This window comes from Choloepus didactylus, chromosome 18 (assembly GCF_015220235.1).
Source record: "Choloepus didactylus isolate mChoDid1 chromosome 18, mChoDid1.pri, whole genome shotgun sequence".
Taxonomy (NCBI): Eukaryota; Metazoa; Chordata; class Mammalia; order Pilosa; family Megalonychidae; genus Choloepus; species Choloepus didactylus.
The window spans coordinates 1075588-1099334 of record NC_051324.1 but is presented as its reverse complement, the minus strand read 5'-3'; the positions used below and the strand labels follow the sequence as shown (position 1 = coordinate 1099334).

The 23747-nt window shown below is 64.4% G+C and overlaps 1 protein-coding gene across 4 annotated transcripts in view; it reads right to left on the bottom strand.

Annotated features, from left to right (window-relative positions):
• RAI1 (retinoic acid induced 1) overlaps window positions 1-23747 on the bottom strand; it is a 105073-nt gene that overhangs the window by 63485 nt on the left and 17841 nt on the right. For 2 of the 4 annotated variants that reach the window (XM_037808589.1, XM_037808592.1), the window contains exon 1: window positions 8858-8965. The exons of 1 other annotated variant lie outside the window; for it this stretch is intronic. The gene's annotated coding sequence lies outside the window, so the exon portion shown is untranslated. Of the gene's footprint in view, window positions 1-8476; window positions 8584-8857; window positions 8966-23747 lie in introns of those variants that run through there. One more of the 4 variants, XM_037808590.1, reaches the window with a different exon arrangement.

Below are 23747 nucleotides of genomic sequence, written 5' to 3'. Positions count from 1 at the left end.
CTAGAAATGGGGCTTCGAAAGCCGTGCCCCAGCCTCCCTCCTCCACCCTCCCAGCCCTCGAGACTTGCTCTCACGCTGCCTGCACCCCTCCTCTCTGGGAACCGAGATCTTCCCCCAGCAGTGGGAGGCAAATAAAGCCAGGGCGTGGGGCTGTGGGGCTGTGGGGCTGGCCCAAGGATCCGGGGCAGCAGGAGGCTCCGGGCAGGCCCCTGGGCAGCAGCCAGGGGGTCTCCAGGTCTCTGGCCCCTGGGCCCGGCTGGAGCTTCCTGGAGAGGCTCCACATCAGTATTCTCCGTCCCTCACAGCCCAAATTGCACGGGCTCTCCTGAGACCCTTTTATCATACATTGTCGCTTCAGCAAAAGGTTACGTAGGAGAACAGCGAGATCTCTCCCGCATGTTAACTAAAGGAGCATTTTTAAAATGCACAGGAAGAAGCAGCTCACCGGAGAGCCAGTGTTTGTGATATCTCAGACCGGGGTGAGCACTGGACTGGGAGTCCAAGAAGGGAGCTCGCCCAGGCCCTGCCCCAGCTTGACGTGACCCAGGCATGCCAACGTAGCCTCCCTGACTTCCAGTTTTCCTGCACGCTAAAAATGGGAAAAGTCTCCATGAGAGGCCCTATCAGGGACGCCGTGAAGACTGGCTGGAGGGGGAGTGAATGAATGAATGACTGGAATGAACAAACCGTCACGGAGCACGCAGGACGCGGCTGGTGTCAGCCTGGGCTTGCTGACGGAGCGTTCCACAGGCCACACCGCAGTATTCTGCCCCGGGCGTTCTGTGCCCTCGCAGAGCTCCCCGTTTCCCCCCAGGCCTTGCCCCCACCTTTCTTTCTTCCTTTCTTTTTGTCTGGAGAATTCCTGGAAAACACCTTCAGGACCCAGTTTGGCACCACTTCCTCTGTTTTGACATTTTATAGATGAGGCTCAAAAACGTAATCTGCTTGAGATCGGAGAAAGCCGGGTTGCCGGGATTCAAACCCAGGTCACCCCGGGATGGCCACCTGGAGCAGTTTCACGGGACACTGAGGCCCAGGAGGGGCATCTGTGGGGGGCCGCAGGCTCGGGCCTGTCCAGGACGCAGCGGCCCCCTCGCCGCTCTGCCCCCTGCCCCCCCGGGACCGTGCACAAAACCAGGATGTCCTACGTGCAAACTCCCAGTGTTTTACCACGCTGTGCCGGCCAAGCAGGCTCACCCACGGCCGCCAGCCTGCAACCTCGGGCCTGCTGTATAAACGCCATCTCCGCCGCCTCTCCTGGGAAGCCAGGCGGTCTGCTCGGAGGAGGCGGCGGCCCTGGACTGCTTTCTAGCCTCCTGCTCTGTTAGGATGGGAGGAGGGGAGGTGGGAGTGGGGGGGTGTTAAAGCAGGATGAACAAGACGGGCACGAGCAGAGGCCGGGGGGCGGCAAGGCTGCCAAACGGCCTGTCCTAGTTGGCTGGGAGGTGGCCGGGCCGCCAACCCTGTGCTCTTCTGATCGGGGGCATCAGAACAGAGCTCCCCCCGGCAGTCCTCGGGGCCCGGGAACACGCTCAGCAGGTGTTTGCAGAACCAACACTCCCAGTTTGCCCTCCTCAGCAATTCACACTGCTGGGGATCCAGGCCCCCCAAGAGAATCCGAGCCCTCTACATGAGGAGACGCCCGGAGACGACATCACCCAGCAGGTGAGCAAGCGACAGAGCCAGCCGAGGCCCGGGATGGCCACTGCCCCCCAATGCCGCAGTGTACCCCACGGCCCCAGACGGAGGACCCCGGGCAGGGGCCTCCTCCATCCTGCTGCTCGGGCTTCGGCTGTGAGAACCAACACCCCCGGGCCCCCAAACACCCCGGAAGGACCTACACTCTCACAGCCCGCAGGACACTGAACCCGAGCCTCGGGTGCCTCACTGCAAATGGGGGTGTGTGTGAGAGGGACGACAGGTTTTCACTCTCGGGGGGCTCACCACGACGACGCTCTTAGCTGTGGGGTCCCGGTATAGTTCTCATGCCCCCTCCCCGCCTCAGGCTGCGCTTGCCCCCCTTTTCCCCCTCTATTCTCCTCCTATCCTCTCTCGGCTCCCCTGCCCCGTGCCGAGGCTCGGGGTTCTCCTTCCTCTCGGTGCTGAGATTTTGGGAGAAATTATACTCTGCTAGGCCTCAATTCCTGGGCTGCGGACCCCCACCCCCTCCTCCGGCTCTGCCCAGGTGGGGCCTGGACATGCAGCCCCCAGGCCAGACCCACGGGGCTGTTGGCAAACGTCTGCCACGAGAAGGAACTCGACGCTTGGGACGAGGCGCCCACCAGTGCCCGCCGGCCTCCTGTCTGCCTGTGGCTCGGGCCACGGGGAGCCACGTGGACGGTCAGGCTGACCCGCTCGGTGTGGGTGCATGGCTGCCGGCTGCGGAGCTCCTCGGCTCACACGGCCTCCTCTAAGACGGCACGGGGGTCGGGCTGGGCACAGAAAGTCCGTGAGGCTGGCACAGAGCTGCCTCCCTGGGTGCTGTCTGCGCCACCAACACTCACAGCCTCTCGCCGGGCCCCCCAGGGACTCCAGCCCCAGAGCCCGGGGCCCCGAGCCAGCCCAGAGTTGGGCCCAGGAGAGGCCAGTCGCCCTCGGCCGGGTGGCACCCATAAAGCTTCTCTCCCATGCCGCTCCTCGGAAAGCCCTGCTCCCGTTCTCCTTGTCCGGTGCAACCTCGGGCCTCAGCCCCCCATGCGGCACCCCCAACCTGTTGAGGTCTTAATGGGCCAGACTCCCCTGACCCCGACCCCTCTCGGGGGGGAGCCCCAGCCTCATCGGCCCCTTCCCACCTGAACTGCCCGATGACGAAGCTGCATTTGGTGACCAGATACAAACCCAGAGATTCCACGTGAACCTCTGAATCCTGGGTCCCGGGGGTGGGTGATGGGGCCCCCTGGGCTGCCCGCTGGAGCACCCCCATCCGGGCCAGGCCTCTGTCTCTGCATTAGCATCCGCGGCAGGGCCGGGGTCCCTGACCCTGCGTTATGCAAACGTGAGTTCACCTTCTGGTTACTCTGCCAAGGTGACACGTTGGCATTCTAAACAGTGCTTCCCGGTGACGGACGGGGGCATTTCAGGCACTGGGGAGTGCAAGGAGGGGCGCCTCGCGAGGACAGAGAGCCACACGGTCCCAAGACCTGTGTCCTGGGAGGTCCTGAGAGGTGGCCCTCTACAGGGATGGCCCTGGCCGGGCAGGGCCTCTCTGCCCACTGTGTGCGGGATGCACTGGCATCAGCCAGCCTCTGTCCGAGCTGCCCCGGGGGCCCTGGCTGATGCCGGCTTCCCCATCCGCCTGCCAACGCGGAGTCCTCAGGACACTGGGTTTCTGACCTGCGAGCCCTGCCCTCGGTCACTCTACCCCGGAGGATGCTGGGCCTGCCCCACACGGCTCACTGGAGCGTGACCAGCAGAAGCGTCCCCTCCCTCTGCCCAGGCGCTCTACCTTTGACAACGCAGCCACGGGTGGGCCCAGTGAGCATCACCGCAGGATTCAACGTGGGGCTCCCCATCACCCTCAAATCCAGCAAAAGCCCAATGCCCCTGCTGCGGCCACACGAAGGTGCCTGAGTGGATGACAAACAAACGCACGCTCGCCGAGTCCCTCTGCGGGCCCAGGGGCTGCCGGCTCTTCAACGAACTTGACCTGGTTCTGCTAGCTCGGCCAACGGCCCTGCGGGGGGGAAACTGAGGCTCACGGAAGGGGCAGGAACCTCGTCCTCCCACAGAGAGAAGTCAGCTCCGGGTGTACAGAAGGCCGTAAGGAAGGGGGTGCGTGGACACGGGCAGGCTGCTGGTCCCTCTCCTGGACGTGCGGCCCCCGGCAGGCTGGGGCCAGCTGGTTCACCCTGGAGCCCACCACTCCTCACAGCGGCCACATCCACACGGGGAGGAGGCTGAGGGGCTCGTTGTCTCTACTACGACTCCTTTCCCCTGCTGCCCTTACAGGGCTGGCTGGAGGGGAGAGGGTCAGGCAAGGCACAGGGTGACGAGGCCCGGAATTTTCCAGAAAGGCCGCGATGGCGTGTCCCTGGGGGTGAGTCTGCAGAGCCCGTGGGGCACCTGTGGCTGTGCAGCTGCGGAGTCATCGGCCGTCCCTGGGGGACAGTGTTGGGGTGGGGGGGGCAGGCAGGCTCCGCCCAGGCTGGTGAGGGTGACGTGAACCACATCAGAGCCGCCCTGGTGAGTCATCAGCTCCCCACGAGCGCCCCTAATGCAGCTCAGACCTCGGAAATGAGCATTTTCAAGGATTCCATGGCGGGGGGGTGGCTTGTTCTTGGAGCTGGGGGGCATCTTCCCAGGGGACCTGCAGACATAGGGGCTCACAGGGGGAGTCTGGGGCAGATGGGGGGTTCACAGGAAGTGGAGTCCAGCCTGGGGTCCCCAACTTCTGGCTGTGTGACCTCAACATGCCACTTCTTTATAAACCCAGAACCGCAGATGCTGACCCGCAGGAGCTGTGCACGCGAGAGAGCCGTGCCGGGGCTGGGGTCGGTGCCACGCAGCTCCGTGACCTCAGAGGCCACCTCCTGGTGGGGTGAGGGGGGGGGGGGTCCTTAAAATTCAAGGGAGAAGCCCGAGCCCGACTCGAGCACACGCCCCCTCAAAGGCCACCCAGCGCCCCTCTGCGAGCTGGGGGCTCGGCCTGGCTGGCCCCGTCCCCCCACCCCACATCCTCTGAGTTCCCCCTTCTCCGTCTCCCTGGCTGGGGGATACGAGCGGGAATGGCTCAATCAGGATATAATCGTTTTTAATTAACGTGCGGATCATTTCACAGACTAATCTCCTTGGAGACCAGAGGGAAGACGGGCCTTTAAGATTTTCCTCTGCGCCCCTCAGAACCCTCCCAGGCGAGGCCGCCCCCCAACCCCCACCCCAGCCGCAACCTTAACACGGCACAAAAGCCTGACAACTGGGGCCCCTGGGGCCATGGGAAGCTCGGGGTGTCCCACCCCCAGTGCACAGACGGGGTTGGGGGTCACGACACGCGTGCATGCACACACAGATTCCACACATACACACACAAGCTGGGAGGTGTGGGGACCCTCTTAAGAAACACACAAACAGCATCAGAGGCTCACACACATGCGCGTACACACTGACGCACCGCAGAGACGGACACCCACAGGCACGTGACGCGCACACACACACGATGACATGGGCCCAGGCTGGCGGCACGCAGACCCCCAGAGACGCCCCGATGGGGCCCGGGAAGCACAGACGTGGGTGCAGGCTGAGCAGGGACACGCCACAGGCGAGGGGGGGCTCCTCTGTACCCAGGCGAGGGGCAGAGTCCTCGGCCACAAATGCCGCGTCCTCCTCCGGCACCCTGGGCCCTGCAGCCCCCGACCCGGGGCACCACCACCCTGAGAGCCACCTGCTCTGCATCTCTCTCACCCCCAGCCCCCCACCACTGCCCCCCACAAACAGCTGCCCCGCTCGGCGCTGACAGAGCCCACCCCGCAGGCCATCCTTTCCGGGCCATCCCGCCACCAGCTGGCCCCCAACGCCCCCGCAGGGCGCATTGCTGGCCCGGCCACGGCCTCTTTCCTGGGTGCCGGAGCTGCGGGTTCCCGCCACGCCGCCTCCAGGGAGCTGGGCAAGGGGTGGGGGACAGGCTGTCTTCATTGTGAGTGTCTGTCTCGCTTTCTTCCCCCCATTTGTCCTCCCTCACCCCGTCTTCCTCCTCCCTGATCCCTTTCTTTCTCTCCCACCATCTCACTTTCATTCTCTCTCCTCTCTCTCCTCCTCCTCTCTTTCTCCCACCTCCCCAGGACGCCTCCTGGGACAGTTTAAGATACAGCCCCTTCCTCCCCTCAGGTCCCCTCCTGCTCCCAGCCCCAGAGCAGAAGGAGGGCCAGGCCTTCGGACAAATAAACCAAGGTGGGGTGGGGGGCAGGCTCCCCGAAATCTGCAGCCTCACGCCTCCCGTTTGGGGACCCTGTTCCCCCATCTCAAGCTCAGCCCCCGGGAGCCTTGGGGACCCCTCTCGGATCCGGAAACCAAAACGGCAGCTCAGCAGCTGTCCTCGATGGCTGCTCGGTGACCCCGGCGGTCACTTCCCCTCTGGGCGCCCGTTTCCTCCTCTGTCAAATGAGGGGGTCAGGCAGGTGATGAATTGCCAAGGCTCCCTCCAGCTCGGGTGGAAGGTTCTAGAAGGTGGGGAAGGAAGGAGAACTATGTCCTGCTTAAACGGGAGGCATGTCGGAGCTCTCTGCACCCGCAGTGTCATTTTGGGGAAATCACCTTACGCATTAAAAAAACAAAGAAAAAATAGCTCTATACACAAAATACAACCACACGTTGTTCTCCGGGAACATCCAGAATGATTAACAAAAGGGGAATATTAAGTAAATTATGGTACATCCACTCGATTGGAAAACCCTGCACACACGAACGGTGGTGTTTATGACAAGCTGCTTACAAAACAACAGGAAAGGCGCCAGGGAAGAAAGCAGGATACACATCTGAACACAGAGAGTGACGACAAACCACCCGCCAAGTCGGGAAGAGGCTGGGAAGGACTACAGCAAAATATGAACGTTGTTACAGCCTGCAAAAACTGTCAGGACCAGCTTTTGCTGGGTTTTCTCTAATTTTGGGGGTTTGCTATGAATCTCACTTAAAATGCATATATCAAAAGGGCTTTTTTAAAAATTACTAAATACCTCCAATTGAGGAACTTTCCCCTTTCATTCATTCATTCATTCATTCATTACCGAGTCATTCACTCCTGAGTTCGTCCATCCAAGCCTGGTGCCTGGCGCCTGCCAGGAAGACAGCCTTACAGACGACACCTGGGACTTGGCTGTCACGGGGCGCAGGTGGGCGGCAGGGAAACTAGCACCCCAGGGGGCCCTCACCTGAGCTGTCCTCACCTGTGGGGTCCCACATGCCAACCTGGGGGTGGACACTTGCACCTTAACCAGTCAGGCCACAGGCTGTGGTTTGCAAAGGGACCCATGAGCTCACAGAGCCGCCCCCAACCTTGGCAAAGGTGAGGGGGCCTTCCCCTCCCCAGCACCCCAGACCCCTGGCGAGTCCCCTTCCATTCCGGAGGCCCTGGCCTGTAACTCCATGTTCCCACAGGCCCCAAAGCCACGGCCCGGCTGTGGAGTGACCCTCTCTGGGATCAGGTTTGTCTCTCCCCTGGAGAAGCTCCTGCCCGGCTGCGGGGAGGGGTGGGGGTGGGGTGGGGTTGGGTCTGCTTTCTGGGGGAAGGTTAACTCTTTCTATCCTTGGAGCAAGCAACAAAACAGCCTGAAAACAGCCCCATCCTCCCCAAAAGGTGGCTCCCCTCTTTCTGCAGGGAGGTGAATTGCCTTGGGGTCTCTGTGCCTGACCCCCTACCCGGGGAAGAGAAAGGGGAGCGGGCACCTCCACCCCGCTCAGGACGCTCCCCTGGGAATTCAATTACAGCCCTTTCCATTGATTTCCGCCCCCTCCCCCACCCCACTGGAGCTTGCCCTGTGCACCTCTCAGCTCCCCACCGCTGGCTGTCCCCCCATCCAAGAGCAAAAGGATCTGGGGACTTGGGGTGCTGGAAGCCGCTGCCCCAGCCACAGTCCTGGGCCAGCGCTCCCTTCCCACGGCCCCAGGGGGGAAGAGTAGTTCCCACCACGCCCCGCCCCCTTCATCCTCCCCTCCCCCGGCCCCGGGGGAGGGCGCCAGGCGTCCGGATCTCCGGGTCACCGGAGCAGCGTCTGCCGTGGATGGCAGGAGGCAAACACTTCGTCACACACAACTCACCCCGGGACTCACCCCCCCCCCACAGCCCGCATTGAGCAGGAGGGGAGGGGGTCCGGGCGGGGGCGGGGAGGAGGCTGGGGTTTCAGGGGGCTCTTGACAGGCCTCTAGCCACCAGCCAATCACCAAGCCCAAGAGGGGCTGGAACGCACGACCCCCGGCCGCGAACCCGGACTCTGGCCTCCCCGCCTCCCGCAGCCCCCCAGCGCCATCCGACATCAACGTCTCTAACCCAAACAAGCCCCTCCCCCTTAGGGACGCCTCTCCCCTCCCCCTCGCCCTGCTCGACCCGGGGCCCGGGGTCAGCAGCCCCCAGAGACGCGGAGCTGCCCCCAGCCCCGCCCCGGACGGCAGAGGCGCGAGATTTCATTGTCAGCTCGGCCACCCGGGCGCGCTGAGGCGGGGGCGCGGGCCGGGGCCCGGGAGGGGTCTCCAGGGGGAAGCGTGTGAAGCCGCTCGGCCAGCGCCGTCCAGGCCGGAAGCCGCGGGCGGAGCGAGGAGGGCGGGGGTGGGGAGAGCGCGACCCGAAGCGCTCGCGGGGCGGCCGGGGGAGGCGCCCGAGGCGTCGCGGGCGCCGGGTCCCCCGGGAGGCTGCGCTCCCGGGAAGTTTCCCACCGGCTGCCCGGGGCCGGACGGGGCGTGCAGCTCGGCCCTCCCTCCCCGGCCCGACCAGCTCCCGGGCGCGATCGCCAACTTGAGCAAAACTCCTTCCTTCTCCGGCATCCCTCACCTCCCCGTCCGCGGCCACCAGCCCCGCCATCTCTGCCTTCCGCCAGCGCCTCGGTCGCCAAGACCTCTCACCAGTGCATTGTGGAGGAAGGGGGGAGGGATCCCCGGTACGACCAAACTGCGGCCAAAAGCAGAGAGAGAGAAAGCGAAAGACAGAAATTCCTTCTCCTGAGGCCAATTCCCTCAGCCGCCTCGGAAAACCCCCAAACGGGCAAATCCGCTACTCCAAGCCAAGCTCGCGGCGCGGCGGGCGGCGGAGCCCCCGGTGGCCCCGGGCGCGGGGCAGGTCTCGGCGCGGCGGCCAGGCCGGGGCTGCGGGGGGGGGTCTCCCGCCCCGGAAGGGGCCCCCCTAAAGACACAAAGCTCCGGCCGCCAACAATACCTGCGGGCTCCTGCTGAGTCTCGCCGGCGCCGGGGCTGCGCGTCTCGCCGTCTCCCGTTCCCCTCGCCGCCTCTCCTCCTCCTCCTCCTCCTCCTCGCGCGCGCTCTCCCCTCGCCTCTTCCAGAACGCGGCGTCCAGATGAGATCCTTGGGAGGAGAAAAATGTGAGCGCTCGCACGATTCCTTTCTCTGCCGCCCGCCGCTCGCCGCGGCCCCGGGCTCGCTCCTTTCTCCCTCGCGCTCTCGCGCGCGCCGCGCCTCTCGCGCCCCGCGTTTCCTTCTCAGCAGCCCCTGCGAGCGCCCTCAGTAGCCATTATTCACGGGCCGCCGGGGGACGGGCGGTAATTAGAGACGGCCCCCGGGCCACATCCACTTGGCCAACGCGTTGCGGGCGCGGGGCGCGCGCGGGGAGGGGCGCGCGACGAGGGGGCTTGGCTGCGCGCAGCCCGCGCCCCAGACGCGGGGGAGGGGAGGAGGAGGAGGAGGAGGCAGGAGAGGGAGGAGGCAGGGAAGGGAACCGGGGGGTGGGGTGGGGAGGAGGGGGCGCCGGGGAGACGCTCCCGCCGCTCTCCCCGCGGGGTCTCGGGGTCACCGGCTGGGAGGCTCCGAAGCGCTTAGGGACTGGGTTGGGGGCGGGGTGGGGGACGCTGTAATATTTTCCCGGTGACTTACGAGCCCGCGGGTGAGCCCTTGGCCGTATGCGTTTAGGTTCGTGCGTGTCTCGTTGTGGATGTATATTTCTGGTCCGCGCCTACGTGTGGATGTCACGGTGTTTGGGGGTTTGGCTCGAGCTCGTGAATGTGCTGCTGGGTCTCGCCGTGGCTGGGATGCGGTGCCCGCGTGGGGTTGTGTGTTGGTGTGCGATTGTTTACAGAGGGGCTGTGTGGCTGGCAGGGAGGTTACTGCGTGTGTGGGATTGTGCTTGGGTGAGCCTGCGTGCGTCCGAGGGGTCGTGTGACTGCGTGCGGTCCTGCGTGTGTGGGATCGTGCCTGCGTGCGGCTGTGTGGGCCCGGAGGTCGTTGTGTGGCTGCGTGGGCTTGTCTGCGAGTGGGACTGCGGTTGTGGAGAGCTGCGTGTGAAACGGGCAGTACGCCTATGCGGGGCTGCAGGCGGCTTGCGTGGGGCTGCGTGACGCGCGCGGAGGGGGCCCGCGTGGCGTCGGGGATCGCTGCGCCGCAGAAGAGCCGCTTAAGGCGCGAACAGTCTGTGCTGGGGTCGAGGCGCACGCAGCGCGGCTGTGTAGGGGCTGGGAGGGGGTTAGGGGGCGGGGACGAGGGGCCTGCATCCCGCCCCCATCCACCATCCCTCCCACCGCCCCCGCGCCAGAGACGCCGCTTGGAGATCCTGGCACTCGCCGGCCCCGCGGTCCTAAAGACGCTGGGTGTGAAGGACTCTGCTCGGCCCGGCGAGAGGCCTACGGGCCTGGGGCAGCGGGGACCGTGCCTCGGAGGTCGGGGAGCAGCCGAGACGCGCGCGGGGAGGGCTGCCCAAGGAGGCCGGTAGACAGCTGAGGCCTCAGCGGAGACAAAGAGCGGGGCCGGGGTCCTGGGGCCGCACCGCGCTTCCAGGTCCTCCTCCGGGCCCGTGCTAAAGGCCGGGGCGTGGAGCCAGGCGGCGGTGGCGCGGCCCTTCCTCGCCCCAGGCCCGGAAGCCGCCGCCGTCGCGGTCACCAGAGTCCCGGCGGGCAGGGAACTGCGCTCCGGGCGGGGCCGGGGAGGGGGTGCGCGCAGCCGGCGGCGCCGCGATGGAGTGCTCCGCCCGCCCCGCGCCCACGCGGCCATTCATTGATTCAGCCGCCTCTGCAGCCACCCAGCCAGCCACACGTCCGTCCCTCCATCCGTGCCCCCGGGCAGGCGCGGTGCGGGCAACACACAGACGGGTGGGACCTCGCTCTCCCCATTCTCCCGCTTGCCAGTCTGTCCGTCCTTCTCCGTCCCGGCCCCCACCTCCATTTCCTCCAGCGCTTCTGCACTCAGGCCCCTCTCTGTTCTGGTAGGAGGGGAGAAGCACACCCCAAGACCTCTGTCGTACTTGGGTGTTGCGGCTCAGTGACCGCCGGACCCCCTCACCCCATTTTCTCCTCATTCCGCCCTGACACACATGCACACACACACACACACACAAACACACACACGGTAATTGTGGGCCAGACGCGCAGGCCTGAAAGAAGGCGGGCGTGGGGGTGCCCTCTGGCCCTCCCTGAGGTCCAGTGGGGCCTCCTGGGTAGGCAGCCCCCCACCACACCCCCCCACCCCGTTTGAGTGCCTCCTCAGCCCCGCCCCCTCTGTGACAGGGGCGGTGGTGCAGGAAGGGGTCCCTGGCACGACGTGCTGTCGGGTCCTTGGCTGGGGTTGGGCAACAGGCTGTTCTCAGACCTCCCCCTGGAACTGTCAGCCTGGAAACTGAAACAGAAACGCAGATTCCTGGGCGCAGGCTCAGCCCGAGTGCCCAGAACCTTTACACCCTGCCCTCCCCTATTTCCCTCTGCCCAGGGGTCACCATCCTTTCCGCCAGGCTTGGGAACCTCTGGTTCAGCCTTCTCGGGACAGCACTGGGGCTGCCACCTCCCAGTCGCCTGTGGAGCAAGCCTCTCCCCCAGAAATATGCACCCCAACTTGCGTTCTGGCTGAGCCCTGGTTTACCAATAAGGACACAGCAAATCCAAAGAGGCAGGGGGCCAGCACCAAATCCCAGCCAGCAGGGCCCTGGGCAGCCCCAGCTCCTCGTTGGGCTCAGGGATCCCCGCTTTTAAAATAAGGGGGACTTCTTAGTCTCTGTCTCCAATTGTCTGGCCTGGGAACCAGAGTCAGTGGGTGCAGAAGCCGCTGGGTGAACCCCGAGAGGCCCACCATGGGCATCATCAGTATGCAAGACACCGAAATCCCTGCAGGGGACCCTGAGCCCAGCCACAGACTTGACCCTGGAGACGGTGACCCCCACCCCACACAGGCACCCCCACCCCTACCTGTGGTCCAGCCACACTGCCCCACGTGGGGCACCCTCACCTTGGGGCCTTCGCACTTGCAGATCCCTCTGCCTAGAGTACTTTTCCCGACCTCCTAATATACCACACAGTTTACTCCTTTATGTATTCTTGTCTCTTTGCTCAGCGCCTGAGTGGTCATTCGATAAGTATCTGTTGAATGAATGAATGAATGAATGAATGAGGTGGACTCTGGCCTCCTGTGAGCCTGGCCTGGCCTAGGGCTTTCTCCCCACTTGCTGAACAAGGGTGGGTGGAGGCCACCAGGGCCTGGACAGGTCACCTGGGGACATATCCTAGGGGCCACTGTGGGGTGGGGAGGGGGGAAGGGGAGGAAGCTTGTCCCAAAGGAGAGCAGCGCCCGTCACCTGGCCCGGGGGCCTGTATTATTCCTTGGCTCCCCCCAGGGTTTTCCTTACAGCTCCTGGGGTGCTGAGGGGCCCCTGTTTGGCAGGGCCTCCATTCCCGTCTGCCAAGGGAGGATGGGGACCCCAACTGAGCTGGCCACGGCCCACCCATGAGACTTTCCTCAGGAAGGGCCCCGGACGGTGCCTGAGGTGGGATGTGCCCGGACACCCAGCTGCGTGGATGAACCCCCCCCAGGCCGTGAGCCTCAGGGGAGCCTTGCCCACCCCGCTCGGTACGCAGTGGGCGCTCACTCGAGGTTACTGAATGAGCAAAGCGGCAGAGGCAGGATTCACACTCGGGTCTGTGCCACCCCGGACCCTCCTGGCAGGACTCCGGGCGTCACCCAGCAGGATGGCAGCCGGGTGGCGGCTTTCCCGCTCCAGGCTGGGGTTGGATTCCCCACCCCCACACGTGAGGCTTGAGGAAAGGGGGGCCCGGTGCTTGGCTGACAGGAGAGTTGTGGGGTGAGGTGGGGTGGTGCCCACAGGTCCTAAAGGCCCGAGGCTCCCTGGTGAAGGACACAGAGCTGGGCAGGGACGAGCTGGCCCTCTGGCGGCTCACACCACCGGAACAGCACAATGTGCATCTCGGTGCCACACGAGGCTTTACTAAGTAAAGAGGAGCGGGGAGGGAGGCGGGTGGGGGGCTGGGGACCACAGTGGTCGAGGACAAGGCCAATAACTGGCCAGCAACGTCGGGGCTAGCCAGGGGCCACCCAGCTGGGCACAGGGGCAGGAAAAGTGGGGTATGGACGTCGCCCACCAAGCCACGCGGGGGCTGCCGAGACCCAGAAGTTGCATTTGAGCTCAGCCCCTGGCCTGGCAGCCCCCAGGCCCTGCTGGGACTCTGCAGGCCTGGGTCAGTGGTGGGGACTTTATCAGCCACCGCACACGTGCTGACCGAGCAGTGGGCCAGCGAGCTGAGATCGTCTGTCTGTCTGCCAGGGCGGCCGTCCTTCCCATTCTGGAGACTGAGTCACCGAGGCCTAGAGAACTGACTTGCTCCAGGTCACACCACTCGAGGGAGGCAGAAATCCATCCAGTCGTTTGGCAAGTATTTTCCAGCCACTGCCCTGTGCCAGGCACTGCTCTCCGTGCCGGGGGCTCCGAGCAGGGGAGGGGACAGAGCTCCGTGCGCACGGACGGGAGTGGAGGGTGCAATCCGTCGAGTGTGAGACGCCAGGAGAAAACAAAGCCTGGGAAGGGGGCTGCAGCACCCGGGGGAGGGCTGCAGTTTTAAATTGGGGGTCAGGGAGGGCGTCCTGGAAAGGTGACATTTGAGAAACAACATGAAAGTCGAAGGTGGAGAGCCGCGTGGGCGCGGGGGGAGGGGGCGCGGCAGGCTGAAGGCCCCGAGGCGGAGCGGGCAGGGATTTCCGAGGATGGGGAGGCAGCTGGGCTGGCTGGGGCGGGAGGGGACGGGGCGACGCACCATGGCAGGAACCTGGTGGTGAGCGAGATGCAGGGCCTTTGCACATTCCGAGCAGGGGAGGGACGGGGTCTCGGAGGATTTCACAGCAGCCCCCCCTTGGCTGCTACGGCCAGAACTGACTGTGGGGGGGCATGGTGCAAGCAGGGAGGCCCGGGCAGGTGACGGGTCCTGGGGCAGAGGCTGCAGAGATGGGTGAGAAGGGGCAGGATCTGGTTGTATTCTGGAGGCTAAAGGGCTTGGCTGGAGGGGGAGAGAGTCAGGTGAAACGCCGGCCACGCACACCAGGGCCAGCGGCCTGGGCAGGACGGGGTGTAGGGCAAACTCATCAGGGAGGAAGCACCCCAAGTGCCCCTCGGCTCCATGATGCCCCTCCAACGTCTCAACGAGGGAGTCTCACGTTATGCCAGTCTGTTTCCTTAAAACTGCCGGGGGGGGGCATTTTTAGGGATATCCCAGGAACAGCGGCCCCACCCGGGTCAGCACTGGGCAAGCCACCCCACAGTGCTCCCTTTATCGGGGGACACCGGTCCTGGCCAGTAGCTGGTTTTCCCACCCCCGGGGACCCATTTCGGTTCGACGTTTTGCCCCCAGACCTCGGGAGTGGTTTACCCACCACCTGCGGCACTCGACGTGCATTTATGGAGCCTGCTGCATCCTGGGCAGTGCTCGAGGCCCTGGGGAGACGGGGGAACAGGACCCCTGCCAGCTCCAACATGACATGGTTGTACAACGACACCCCAGCTCCCGTTCTCCCCACCAACCCCATTGGACACCTGGTGCTTCACGGGGGAGCTGGGGCTACCGTGTGAGGCCGAAACCAAAAAGCTGGAGGAAAAGTTTTCTTTGCAAGCACAGAGCTCGACATGTTAGCCAGTGGGGACGGCCGTCAGGGATACCGATATCCACGTTGCCTTTGGTTTCCAGAATGCTCTCAAAGAGCTTGTGTCCTCCCCCGCTCCCCCGCCCCCCAAGTCTCCGGGGCCGGCAGTGAGGCTGGGGGAGGGCGGGTCAGCTGTCAGGTCCGCCTGAGGCTCTGCAGGGGCTGCTGGGGTGGCCTCTCCCTGCGGACCTAGAAGTGAGCACCGTTCACCTCTTCTGTCTCATGGCCACCTCTGCCCACTGTCTGTCTCGTCTGTCCTCTGCTAGACTGTGGTGGCCACCGGATGAGGGTCACGCAGCCAGACGGGGCAGAGTCTGAGGCTAGCCCCTGGCACCCAGCCACAGCCCACCTCGTATCCACCCAGTCTCCACCCCCAGGCAGCCACGCCCCGGATCTGCACTTGGGGAACACGCCCCCCACCCTGCCTCCCCTCCTCCCTCAGCACGGAGCCTTCTGGAAGATGCTGGGCTGGGAGGGGCGAGGCGGCTGGGAAAGAAGACGGGGAGCAAGGAGAAAGAGGGAGGTGGGGAGAATAAGGAGAGGGACAAAGGGGAAAGGGGTGCGGAGAAGCAGGAGTGGGGACCATGAGAGGAGGGCAGGGTCTCCCCAGAGCCCTCACCTCTGCAGCCTCTGGCCTGGTCCACACATGGGTCTCCAGATCCTTCTTTGCCCCTTGGGGCAGGGGCAGTGGCTGAGGCCCCCACCTCCGGCTCCAGAGAGCAGCTCTGCAACGTGCCCAGAGGGTGCCCAGCTGCCCGAGGCCGCCTCCCTGTCTGTAGTGCCACCACCCCCGAGCAGCTGCAGCCCCAGCTCCCACGGGCCCCCTGGGTCCAAGAGTCATGGTGGCCAAGGCAGCCGTGTGGGCCCCTCAGCTCTGCAGCAGCCGAGGCCTAACCTTCCTCTGCACCAGCCCCAGGCTGACCCTCGCCCTCTGCCATAAAAGGACGGCTGCCCTCGGCCACAGACGCGAGGTCCAGACGCACATCTGGTCCCTGCTGAGCTTGACCTCTGACCCCACACAGCCTGGGCCTGACCTCGGTGCTGCCAGAGGCCCACGGTGGCGATCGGCCTGTGGATGTGCTCCACCAGGCCACACGGGGATCACGTGGGGACAAAGGAAGGAGCCACGGCCCCCTCCCACGCCCACCCGGGCCGCCGTGCCCAGAGCTGACTGCCCCAGGAGGGCCCAGGGCGCGTTCCCAGCGGAGACAGCTGAGGAGGCCTCCGGGCCAGGCTGGCGATTGGGCCCCATGTCCTGCCCTGGGCCGGGGCACCCAGACCTGATGCAGGCAAAGGTACTCTAGGACCCAACCCGCGTGACACACGCAGCACACCAGACCCCGCGGGCGGCCCCGGGGACCCTCGCACACCAGGCACGGTGCAGCCACAGAACCAGACACACAACCACACAGGCACACCCAGACCCACGGGCCCGCACACCGTTGCCCCAGCATCTGGCGGCGGCCATGGCGGCCACCTCTCGTCCCCGCCCCGAGGCTGTGGGGGCTTAGAAGAGCACCCCAAAGGGGACACCCACACCCGCGACCGCACAGAGCCTGAGCCGTTCTCCTGCTGCCGGGGGGCTGGCGGGGGGCACTGTGGCACAGCCTCCTTCTCCAAACACGGGGCAGGCAATGCACCCTGGTTTACAGAGGGGCGCACGGTGGGGTCCCACAGCAGCCACACACACACACGCACCCCAAGTGGAAAGCTACACGCTCCTGCAGACATGCGCACACTCACGCAGGCACACACACAGAAGGGGCTCACGTGCACACGGGGAGATGGAAACGTGTGCGTGTTCAGCTTTCCAAGAGTGTACGTGAAGGGCACACTCTGACTTCACACATGCACACGCACCCATTCACACGCGTGTGCCCACACTCACACGTTCTGCATACACATTCATGCATGCATGAACTTGCACACCTGTGCACACTTCTAGCTGCCAGTCACCTGCCTTCACACAGCTCCTGCCCCCTGTCCCAGCAGCCTGGGGTCGGGGCATCTCAAGCATGTGGCCCCAGGGCCCCCAGGCATCTCTGGGTGGTCCGAGTGCCCCCGAGTGGTGCCCCAGCCCTGCCAGCTTGGCCTGGAGCTCCGCTGCCTTCCCTGGCCTTGGAGGTACCGGGGCTGCTGACCCTCCTGCCTGGACCTGGGGGGCGGCCAGGGGCCCCAACCTTCCTGCCCATTGGTGGGGGTGGGGCAGGCAGGGGCAAAGGTGCTGTCGTCAAGTGCTGTCGTGAGGGTCAGACCTGAGGACGCCGGTGAGAAAGCAGGGCCTGCACCCAGTGGGCCCGCGGGGGTGGGACAGTCCTGGTGGCAGAGGCTGCCTCTGGAAAGACGGAGAAGAAATCGCCACCCAAACTGCCCCTCGGAGGGTCGGGTGGGAGGGCTGTGCCCCAGGCACCATCTGAGCATTTCACCCCATGGAAGTATCAGGAGGCGGCGGAAGGGAAGGAGCGGGCGGCTCAGCGGCAGGAGGGGGGCCGTGTGTGCGGGGGTCTGGGGGCCTGGCCCTGTCCGTGAGCGCCCACGGAGCTGATCCCACTCGCCTTCGAGGCCCAGGGACGGAGGGAGGGAGGCTGGGACGGGAGAGGTCCCCACCCTGGGCCCGCCCCCAGCCTCACCCCTTCTAGACAACATTCCAGACACTGGGACCCTCTCCCTGAAGGGACTCTGGTTCAAACGCATCCAAAAGCGGGGCCTGAGTCTGCCAAGCACCGCGGCGGAGGCCAAGTGGGCAGGGATCCTCAGAACCTTCCGGTCTTCTGCCCTGTATCATGGCCATGGGAGGCTGAGTCCTGAGAGGGCAAAGGACCTTCCCACAGTCACATGGCCTTGAGAGGTCACCTCCGAAGTTCCCCACCAGGGGCAGGGCTGGGGTCAGCACCCAAGTGTTCCAGAAGAAGAGACAGAGGGTCAGGGAGGCCCAGTAGTCGGTCAGGACTGGAGCCCCTGCCTGGGCTTTCCAAGAGTTCTTTGGTGATAAAGTCACAGCCCCCATTGTCCCCACATACCCCAAACCAGCAGAGGCAGTGACCTGCCTGTCCCCGGTGCTGGTCCCGGCTATGTGTCCCCAGGCAGCTCCAGCACCCTCTCTGGGCCCCTTTTCCCACATCTGAGAAGAGGGATAACGCTTCTGCTCCTGCGTGCCACACAGAGGCAAAAACAGGAGGGATGGAGAAGCCGCCTTATAAACTGTGAAGTCCGTGGGGCAGAAGGTGACATCATTCTCTCCCTAAATTCAGAGGAAAAGCCCACGGTCAGAGGAAGGGAGGATCTCCCGCACCCAGCACCTGAGACGGGGCAGCGGCGAGAGCGGACTGGCAGGGCCAGGAGCCGAGCCCGACCACGGCCCTTCCTTCCCGTCTTTTTTCTATGCATTTGTGCATTACGTGTTGGTCAACTTTCCTTTAGAACCCACACCACTCCCAACACGTGTGCCAAGAGACCCACACCCTGCTCCTTCACGATATTGTTTCTGAGCCTCAGTTTTTCTACCTTTAAAATGGGGCAAACAGGACCTGGCTGTGTTGAGAATTAAAAGAAACTCATATGTTTAATACACCCTTCCCCAACCCAGGCCCTTGATAAATGTCAGCTCGGAGGCTGATGATTTCCTCTTGTCTAGGGGGAGATCTGAATTCTCCATCACCGGTGTTAGGATTGAATTCCAGTTTCAAGGCAGCAGTCTAACAGTTTAACCTGTAAAACCCGACGTGGTCCAAGCCCCCCACCCAGCCCACCAGGTTTTCTCCCTCATCCGGGGCCCCCGATCCCTGCACAGCCTCAGCCGAGGGCGGGTGGCAAGATGGGCTGAGGCTCAGAGAGGTTGCCAGGGAAGGGAGATGCAAAGGACGGTTTCCCCGCCATATAAGGAAGAGGCTGCTCCCAGGCAGTGCTGCCCAGAAAAGGGATGAGCCTGCCGCCTGGGGAGGTGGTGAGCAGCCTGTCGCCGGGGGCGTGCAAGCAGAAACCGGACGGGCTCTGCGGGGAGGGAGGCACCAGGCAGGCAACTCACGCCACATAGTGGAGGACGAAGTGCCCTTGAGGGGACCTACTGCTGCCTCTGTCCCAGGATGCGGCCAAGGCCACGGGATCTGCCGGACAGCATGGAAGGTCAAGGCCGGGCACACATCTCCAGGGCCCAAGGGGGGCCCAACACTGACCCCCTGCCCCTCCAGAGAGGAAGGCCTGCTTATAACTCAAATTTTTAAAAACTATGCAACAGTAGAAAGAAAAAAAAAATCCAGACACCCCCTCACCCAAGAACAACTGACCATTACTATTTCCTTCCAGCTTTCTTCTATGTACGTCAATTTTGGTTAGAAATCCTGGTGTGTCAAAAAAATTTTTTTTATTGAGATACAATTCACAGCCTATAAAATTCACCCTCTTAACATGTACGATTCAGTGGTTTTTAGTGATTTCGCAAAATGATGCAACCACCGTCACTATCAAATTCCAGAACGGTTTCATCACCCCCCAGAGAAACCACATTCCCAAGAGCAGCCGCCCCCCGTGTCCCCTGCCGGCGACCGCTAATCCACTTTCTATGGATTTGCTTCCTCTGGACATTTTACATCAGTGGAATCATGCAATACGTGGCCTTTTCTGTGTGGCACCGTGACGGGTTCTGTTTGCTTTTTGCTAGCATGCTCTTCATGTGCAATATTCGGATCCCATTTTCACAGAGCATCGTACACCGTTACCGTTTCCATGGGCTACGACGTCCTTGTGATAAATGTCATTTCAACGCTGCACTCCACGGGGAGCACCGGTGCCGTCCACTCGGCCAGCTCAAGGCCACCAGCCCCTGCTCCGGCCTCCGTCCCTGGTCACCTGCCCGACACCGTGGCCTACGCCCGCTCCCACCCTCACCCCGGTCGGCCCTCATGGCAGGCAGACCCCGTCCCTCCCGACTTAGAACCTTCCGTGGCTCCCACCTCACTCGGGGCCCTCCCAGGCCCCACGCCCTCTGCCCTCGCCGCCTCCAGCTCCCCACCCCGCTCGCACGCTGGCCCTTCAGGGCTGCCAGCCCCCCGGGGGCCTTTGCACAGGCTGCCCCCCCACCAGGGCCCTACGCCTCCCACCCAGCACAGCGCTGGTGCCCGGCCTCCCCCCAGGCAGTGGCTCCGCAGCACGTGGCCTCGTCTGCCGGATCCCAGCATGGAGCTGCAGCTCAGCGAACATCTGGGCTGCTTCCCAAAGAAACAAGCCGACGTACAGCCCCACGGAGGGTGGCTGTCAGCCACGGGCAGTGGGCTCCACTCGCTGTGCCTTCTGTGAGCAGAGCCAGCGTTCTGAAGTCGAGGGAGCGCACGTAAGGACCCGGGGCCACCTGGACCACACACAGTGTGACAGCCCCAGCAGGTACCAGGGCCAGGCGGCAGCTGGGGTGGGCGGTCGTCTCGGGAAAGCAGGGGGCTCGGCTCTGGGGGGGCAAGACCCAGGGACGACCCTCCTCGGGGGGACCAGGGAGGTGGGGCCCAGGAGAGGAACCCCGGCCGGGGCTGACTGGGACCCGCAGACCCCACCTCCCCCTGCCCCAGTGGGTCCATCTGGGCGTCCGGGGCAGCCACTGCTGTGTCCATTTGTGCCCCCTGTCGGCTGTACCGTCCCCCATCCCCCGTGCCCTCAGCAGCGCCAGGGCACCCTCGGTGAACGCACATTGAAGGACCGAGCAAACGACACCCCACGGGCTAGAGGAGCTGCATTTCCCACCAGATCCTGACCTCCCGGCTGCTCTGCCTTCCCGTCGGGCTTGGTCACACTCGGTGGTGATGAGCATGTGTGAACCACCAGCTGTGCCAGGTGTGCAGTGGGCACACAGCCGGGCAAGTGTGTGGATGATCTGTGGGGGGCAGGATGGCAGGGAGGGTGCGGGCGGGGCACAGGTGTGTGTGCCGAGGGCCCAAGTGTGTGTGCGTGAGTGTGCAAGTGTAAGCGGAGAGAATGAGTGTGAGGTGTGAGTGTGCAAACATGAGTATGCAAGAGCGTGAATGTGTAAGTGCCGTGAAAGGGTTGTGAGAGTGTGTGTGCATGTACGGTGAGTGTGACTATGGTGTGTGCACGTTTGAGTGGAGATGAGAATGAATGGAGATGAGTGTGAGTTGTGGGTGTGAGAGGCCGAGTGGGAGAGCGTGTCAGTGTGTGCTGCGTGTGCACGGGTGTGTCTGCACGGACAGAGGGGTCTCACGCCCGGGCTGTGCTGGGGTCCCCCCAGGCCCCCCGCCCTCCCCGGCTCCCCGGCTCCCCGGAGCTTTCCGGCACTGCCACTGCGGCCTGCGGCCCATCCATCAGGATTTTGCTGCATTCCTGTGAGTCATTCTCCAAACAAACCGTGCGAGGGAGAGAAGGGAGCAGGGGGAGGGGAGGCTGCGCCCGGCCCTGCCTCCTTCCTCCTGCCTCCTGCCTGCTGCCCTCCTGGGGCCCGCAGGGGCGCCCTGGGGTGAGGGGGTGAGAGGCTGACCGCGGACTTGCTGTGTGACCCGGGACAAGACCCCTGCCCTCTCTGGGCTGTGGAGAACATGCCCCGGAGGTCCCGTCTACGAGATGCAAGGCTTCCGAGGGGCCCTTGGGAGAGGCAGGGTGTTGAAGGGGGGGTGCCTGCTTCCTCGCCTCAGTTTCCCCATCTCTGAAATGGGGAGAGGCCAGCTCTCCAGGGGTGTCGGGGGCCCATCGGCCACGTGCAGCTGGGCAGGGAGTGGCAGACACGGTCGCCTCCAACTGCACAGCCCCAGGGTCGCTGCTGAGGCCAGGCTGGGGGGGGTCTCTGGGCAGACCCCAGCTCCGGGGAAGCCAGGAGGAGACGCTGATGGAGACAGGTGGGAGCCCCCCATGCCCCAGCCAGGGGGGCCTGTGGGTGGGTGCTCCATGTGGAAGGGGTGCAGGTGCACCCGAGCCCACAGCCCGTGGCTCGGCCCCTGGGGCCTGTTGGGGTTCCCTGGGGACGGACGGGGGCGACCGCTCGCCTGGCAATGCTCTTCTCTGCAGCTAAAGCCGCTCCGGGCTCTCGGCTCTCCCAGCGTCTCTGGCTCCATGAAAAACCGGCGCCTGAGCCACCTTTGCTGCCAGCACCCCTGTGGCGGTGGGTGTGTGTCCCAGCACGCCTTGGTACGTGTGTGTGCATGTGCCGTGTGCTGTCGGCACCCGCCGCAGGGTGTCTGCTCGGTCTGCAGCCGCGCGGGGCTGGTGGGCAGGGCGGGGGGCTGGCTCGGGGGGTTGCGTGTCACAGAGAGGGATTCGGGAGGGTGTGAGAAGGGGTGTGTGGGTATGTCCGTGTAGGTGTGTCTTGAGTGTGTGGGTGTGCTGCCCCATTGTAAGCTGGTGTCTAGGAGTGTGTGTGCATGTGTGTGTGCAGTGCCACAGTGAACTGATATCTCGGAGTGTGCATGTGTGTCTGATGTGTGTGTGTACTGCCAGGGGCTGGCCCGTGGGTGTGTGTGTGTGGGAGTCTGCCACACCTAGGCGTGCAGGCCTTTCTGAACCCCCGGCTCTGGGACAGCCCCTCCCAGTCGCCCTGGTTTTCTGGGCTTTGAGCACCCACCGCTGCACCCCTCAGCCGCCCGCAGGCCCCCGCCCTGGGCCTGCCCTGGCCACAACCTGTGGGTGGCTGTAAGACGCAGAGCGGAGCCCCCGGCCCCTCTTCCCAGACAGGGCCCTGGCACCCATCCCTTTGGACCTGGAATCAGGGCTCACAGGCCCTGGGCAAAGGGGCCCCACCTCCCCCGGCCTGGAGGGGCAGGGCACTCAGGTCCTGGGCTGGACCAGCGGAGACCCAGGAAGCTGCTCCAGGTGGAGCTGAGGAGCCCCTGCTGCAGGGGGCATGCGGGGTAGCCGCTCACGGGGGACAGGACGGGGCAGCTGGAGCTGGACGGCCAGGGCAGGGCAGGCGCATGGCAGGTTTCCGAGCGGGAGGGAGCCACGGAGAGCAGAGACCAAAGCCTGGGGCCAGAGAGGCCAGGGCCTGCCCGGGGGCCCCGTCGGGGGGCCGACACCCAGTTGTCAAGGGTCAGGGTCCCACTCGCCGCTCAGCCCCCTGCCGCCATGGCCTTGGCAGACCTTGGCCCTGCCCCTGCCACCTGGAAGACGGGGACGCTGTTGGCCTCTGCATGGGGGCTCTCAGCCGGGCGCCCAGCATGCACCGGGCACCCCCACACCATATGGGTCAGTCATGACAGCACAGCCCCCCGGGAGCTGCTGGGGCACACGGGAAGGACCCCAGAGTGCAGTCTTCCCTCATGCACCAGTAGGTCTGACTTGGTCCCTTCCACCAGCCACGTCTCGGCCTTCCTGCCTGGAAAACAGGGTGACCCAGCCAACCCTGCACCAAGCCCTCCCTTTGGGGGCCCTGGCTGGGGTCAGCCCGGGGACAGGGTTCCACCCCACACCCCTGCAGTGGTCATGCTGGAATGTTCCGGGTGCTTCCACGTGGACACAAAGAGGACGGGCTCAGGCCAGGGGTGAGCAAGGCAATGTGGGGTCAACAGATCTGTGCACCCCCAAAGCCAAGGTCCAGCCCTGGAGAATGCTAAGATTTCATGATCCTATAATGGGGGGGGCCCAGCCTCGCCGTGAGTGCAGCCCACAAAGCCTTTTTCAGCAGGTATGTGGGGGAGAGCCCAGAGAAACCCCCCAGCTGAGGAGCCAGCAGAGGGAGGGAGGCGGGGAGCAGAGGGAGCAGGGAAGTAAAGCCGGAGGAGGGAAGGGGGGTAAGGCTGCAAGGACACTCAGTCCCCCATTCCTTGGAGACGGGGAGTGGGGGTCGGCCTGGCCAGCCTGGCTGCAGTCCCTGAGGGCTGCCTGGAGGTGGCCTCCTCCAGCTCTCCACGTCCATTCCCAGCTCCTGCAGCCTGTTCTGCCCCAGGAGCAAGATCCCAGGTGAGCTCGAGCAGGTCTCCCGTCCCTGCCACCCCAGAATGAGTTCCAGCCCCCCTGCCGGCCCCTGGGTGCCCTGAGGGCTGAGGAAACAGGGGCTCAAGAAACCTTTTTTAAAAAATGAATGAATGAATGATGTAAACCTATTAGTGAGAAGGTGAATAAATGAGTGAGAGAATGAGTTGGACAATTTTAGGAATAGGCCAGAAGTAAAATTCTAGTTTTCACAGGTCTCCTCTGCAGCCTCTGGGAACTCACTCGCTATTGTCTTATGGGGACCCCAGGTGGGGTCAGGTCTTGATGAA